Raw genomic sequence first — 6065 nt, 5'->3', positions numbered from 1 at the left:
CAATGCGTATAATAAATTTTTTAAATATTGATTATTTTGAGTGCTGCTACAATTTGGATTTTCTATTTGCATGTTACAGATCAACGTAGCGACCCTGACATTCTGAGAGGAGGAGGAGGCCTAGGAGAGGCATCCTGCACCGGCGGAGCAACCCAAGGGTGAGTATTTATTATTTGTATATTGGTTGTTAAAAATCGCGTACGCGCATTAATTCAGTCTCATTATTTGAATGAATTAAACAGGAGAAAATTAGAAAGAAAGACTTTTACATCTGATAAATGTTTCTATTATTTAAAAAACAGTCTTTTTAAAATTTATTAAATTGTTGCGTATTTATGTGTCTGCTTATTATCGTACGCATTGGATATAAAATTCGTAAAATTATAATTTTGTGAAATATTAATTATATTTTGGGCGCTGCTATAATTTGGACTTTATATTTGTATGTTACAGACAACGTAGCCTCAAACCAACAACTCCGCTGTTGCGCATCAGTGCCGGTGAGTGACAAACTTTTATTCAATTTTAAAGTAACGGATTTGTAGAGATTGTAGATGTAAATTGTAAATTGTAGATTGTAAATTGTAGATTGTAGATAAATCCGTTACTTTTAAATGGATGAGCTAAAACAGATCAAGTTGAATAACTTTTAATAAGTTCTTTTGATATGCATTGCATCTATTGCAAAAGTAAATTAAAGTCTAAATTACAGAAGGAAGATTATAGAAACATTTTTTTTCCAATTTGTAGATTTTAACCGATTTATTGAATAAAGAACGTTAGTAATTTTATCAATTAAATTATTTTATAATTTGTTACGTGTAATGGCAACTTATTTTTATAACGCGCCAATCTTATTCTAACTTCTTATAGCTCATCCATATCGTAGAATTTGTTTGTTGACATTGTTCTTAAACTTTGTTTTAACTGATATAAGAGAGACCAAATGATCAATCAAATTAAATTAAAGTTTCTATTTTTAGATTATGACTTTACATGGAATTATTAGAATTATTAGTAGTGTTTTTTCTCAAAAATTATAAAATTACTTTATTTATCTACTTATTATTATATGCATCGAATATAAAATTCAATGCGTATAATAAATTTTTTGAAATATTAATTATTTTGAGCGCTACTACAATTTGAATCTTCTATTTGTATGTTACAGATCAACGTAGCGACCCTGACATTCTGAGAGGAGGAGGAGGCCTAGGAAAGGCATCCTGCACCGGCGGAGCGACCCAAGGGTGAGTATTTATTATTTGTATTCTGTTTAGTAAAAATCGCGTACGCGCATTAATTAGGTCTCATTATTTGAATGAATTAAACAAGAGTAAATTAGAAAGAAAGACTTTTATTTTTAAATCCAATAAATGTTTTTATTATTAGAAAAAACAGTTTTTTTAGAATTTATAAAATTATTATCATACGCATCGGATATAAAATTTGACATGTAAAATAATAATTTTTTTGAAATATTAATTATATTTTGGGCGCTGTTATAATTTGAATTTTATATTTGTATGTTACAGACAACGTAGCCTCAAGACCAACAACTCCGCTGCTGCGCATCAGTGCCGGTGAGTGACAAATTTTTATTTAATTTTAAAGTAACGGATTTGTAGAGACTGTAGATGTAGATTGTAGATTGTAGATTGTAGATAAATCCGTTACTTTTAAATGGATAAGCTAAAATAGATCACATTGAATAACTTTTAATTAGTTTTTTGATATACGTTGCATCTATTGCAAAAGTAAATTAAAGTCTAAATTAAAGAAGAAAGATTATAGAAAACATTTGTTTTCAATTTGTAAATTTATCTAATTTATTGAATAAAGAACGATAGCATTTTTATAATTATACATGTGATAGTAATTTATTCTTATAACGTGCGCCGATTTTATTCTAATTTCTTATAGCTCATCCATATCGTAGAATTTGTTTTTATATACTGTTCGTAAAGTTTGTTTTAACTGAGCAATCAATTAAATTATCTGTAAAATGATAATAAATGGCATAAATGTTATGTCAATTAATATTATTTTATTATAAATTATATATTATTATATAAATTAATATTATATATTGATATTATATATATTATTATATTATTATATAAATTATATATAATTATATAAATTTTAATCAAATTTATATATTTATCATAATTTATCATAAGTTTTTCATGAAAATTTTGATTGATAACTTGGTTCAGTTAAAATAAAGTTAATGTTTAACGAACGATCGTAAAATCGCACGATCGTCAACGAGCGTAAAATTTACGCTCATCTGCTGGCGATAATAATTACCCGACAAAAGAAGGAGTTTATCTCCTTACAAGCAAGAAAAATCTTGCGCTTATTCGCCGGCGACAATAAACAGCCGGCGATAAAAGGAGTGCGTATCTCCTTTTTCGATCTCTGGATTAGAGATCGATCCAGAAAGTGGCCGGGAGCAACGAAAGGTAGGTCCAACTGGCCCGAAGAATGGATATAGGCTACGCAAAATAGGCGGTCAATACTGGCCAAAATGCGTAGCGAGAGATATATAAGATACGGTTAGGGTACGCGATTAGGGCACGCGAGTAGGACGCGCGATTAGGGCACGCGGTTAAGGTACATGATTAAATCAGGGATACATTCTCCAAACCTTAGATTTCTGTTGGTTTAGCCAGCAAGTAGGATTGTTAGGGCTATAGGAACCATTAAGACATTAAAGAAAAAGCTAGAAATAACATTACAATAATAATATCCAATTTAAATTTATTTTCATTAACGATTGTTCTCGATATTGCAGAATCGCGAATAAATTAGTACGAATTTTATGATTTATTTTCAATTGATTGATGTACTTACGAATTCCGTATCGCAATCAAATATTCGTCAAATAAATTAATAAATTATATTGCGAAAACACCATATTTTTTCCGCGTTTTTTCCGTTCTTTCGCGATTGCTGTCCCTCTCGTTTAACCAACAAGTAGGATTGTTAGGGCTATTAGGGACCATTAGGATATTAAGGAAAAAACTAAAAATAAGATCACAATATATAACAATATCCACACAACTTAAATATATTTTTAGGAAAATTAAAAAAATAAATCACAATAATATTATAAAACATTATAATATGTTGTAATGTATATTGTATGTTAAAAATATTATAAATTTATATATATATATATATTGTGCATTTATAATGTAAATGTGTATAAACCCAAATGTATGTTAATGCTTTCAGTATCAAATTATTTGCATTATAAAATATTTGTATAAATTAAATATATATATTTGATAGTGATAGCATCATCAATTTGTAAATTTCATAATTATAATTGTATCTTAATTATAATTAAATATTGTAATTATAATTGTATGTAAGTTATATGAATTTTGTAAATTACACGAAAAATTACCAAAAGAACACGTATAATGACAATATATAGAAATTATTTCAATTAACATATATATATATTTATTTCTAAAGTATGTATTATAAAAATGTTCTGACACACATAAATTTAACCGTGTGTGTTTTCATACCAAAGAGTCGTTGATAAAATCGGGAAATTTTATATATATTTTATATATGTTTCAAATTTTACAAATTTTACAAATATTTATAATTCTTTTGTATTAAAAATATCGAATAAGAGTGTGAAGATTCGATGTTAAACTAACGGTTAAATATTAGTTTTTCATTCACAAAATTTAACGATTGTTCTCAAAATTGCAGAATCGCGAATAAATTAGTACGAATTTTATGATTTATTTTCAATTGATTGATGTACTTACGAATTCCGTATCGCAATCAAATATTCGTCAAATAAATTAATAAATTATATTGCGAAAACACCATATTTTTTCCGCGTTTTTTCCGTTCTTTCGCGATTGCTGTCCCTCTCGTCAGGTGAACGTTAATAAAGTTGTTTGGTTCGTACCGGCAAGTAGTCGAAACGATCTTTATTGTGGAGAATTATTTCTTGTTAGTTTTTGTAAGATCCATCCGCGACGTCTAGTTCGGTGCTTTGATGAAAATTGGGGATTTTCGTTGTAGGATTGGAATTAATCCTAGGTTTTCCTAGCGATTCCTGAAAGTAATGGTTTCGGTAGTAACACAACGATGAGCGCCATACGCCTCTTTAAAGTCGAATTAAGAAATTAATTTAAACGGTATATATTTTTTTAGAAGAAAAATATATTTTCTTCTCTTCATTAAAAGTGTTCTTCTATCATTATTAGTATTAATAATATTATTGTTTTTATGAAAAAGGAAGACTTAATAGTAAATTAAACATGGATATAGCTATTATGTATAGATTTATATATTTTTAGTTATTTCTAATTGCTATCAGTTTGTCCATTTTAGTTGAGTTCAATACATGCACAAATCAGTATATTATTCCAAAAAATTTTTATACTTCTTTGAACATTACTTTATATACGAAATTGTATATATGAATATAACGTAAAATGTGCGGATATTTAAAAACTTCGAGACAAATCGAATGGGTACCCCTATATCAGAAAAAGATCGACAAATTAATTTATTTAAACGCTACAAAAAAATAGCTTAGAATTAATTACTTGAAATTATGTCGATTTATTTTATCTTGCAAAGTATTTGAATTGAAATATTTTAAATTTTGCTGTTATTGGGTTCGATTCGTCTCGAACAGTTGGTACCCGAGAATTATTTGTACTCGCACATTTAACACTAGCTATAATAATGATGCATGTATTTTATTATCCATAAATATAGTTGTTCGTAATTTAATGAATAAAATTCATAAAATTGTCTTGGATTCTAGGGGTACTTAGATTATTAGATTAATCAATGCAAAATATTTTGAGTAAGTCTTTGATTGATTAATTAGAGCAAAAAATCTTGTGTTTTGAAGCCAAAATAGCGGGATATATTTTATATTATTAATATTATTGATGTATTATATCTTTATTAATCAAATTCACACAAAACCCATTTTCGGTCGAACATATGTTCATGGCAAATCTGGTTTAATAGCAAACTTGCTTCACTCAAAAACGCTATTAGTTACCGGTAGGGTCACCCATGCCGGACAGGTCGAAGGGGAAGAGTCAGACTAAGAGAGATACTGTAGTTATATTTTTTATATTAATATTTTTAGTCGTTTAAACATCTTTTAAGAATACCTGAGGACAAATAGCTGTAGAAGATATTCTGTTGGACATTATAGGAAGAAGGAAGGGCAATAGCCCTCTATACGATTTTGAGAAATTTGATAAGTCATAAAAATACAAGGAGACTCGAAGAAGAGGATGCGTTGGACAGTATTCCTATCATCGAGCGATCATATGAACGTAAAAAGTTAATTAATGCAGTTAATCATTAAAACTCCTTCGATTTCGAAGAAATATGGTGAAAACTATAGGAAAATGAAGTATTTATAATAGAATAGATCTCCGCGTTTCGGCAATCACAACTTTTCATATGTCATATAAAAATATATTCAAGTCTCGAGAGATATAAATTTTTTCGCAATTCTGGCTTCTTATTTAGAATTCTGATTAGTATCCTACGGGATATAAAAGATATACTTAACATTTTGACGCTGAAACCAATATATGACATATTTTATGAAAATCTATAATAATTAAAACTCTTCTTAAAAATTGAAAGAACACGATTAAAATTATAGGAAATTTAAATTATATTAGAATAGATCTCTGTTTGTCAAAAATTGATTTTTTGTGTATCGTATAAAGATATATATCTAAGTCCCGAAAGGAATAGACTTTTTCACAGTTTCTGGTGTATTAATTAGAGATTTAGGTAAATCTTGCACAATACAAAAAGTACTCTTTTATAACCTAAAAAAATAATATTATAAAAAACGCGATTTTTTTGTATGACATTTTGCGAAAACCTGTCAGCTGACAGTATTTCCTATCATCGTGCAATCATATAACGTGAAAAATTAATTAACGCGATTAATAATTAAAACTTCTTAGAAATCAGAGAAACGGTTAAAAGGTTATAGGAAAATATAATAATTATAACAGAAAAACCTCCGCATTTCGAAA

Source organism: Formica exsecta, unplaced genomic scaffold (assembly GCF_003651465.1).
Source record: "Formica exsecta isolate Colony F162 unplaced genomic scaffold, ASM365146v1 scaffold352, whole genome shotgun sequence".
NCBI lineage: Eukaryota > Metazoa > Arthropoda > Insecta > Hymenoptera > Formicidae > Formica > Formica exsecta.
Note: the sequence above shows the minus strand (reverse complement) of the source record.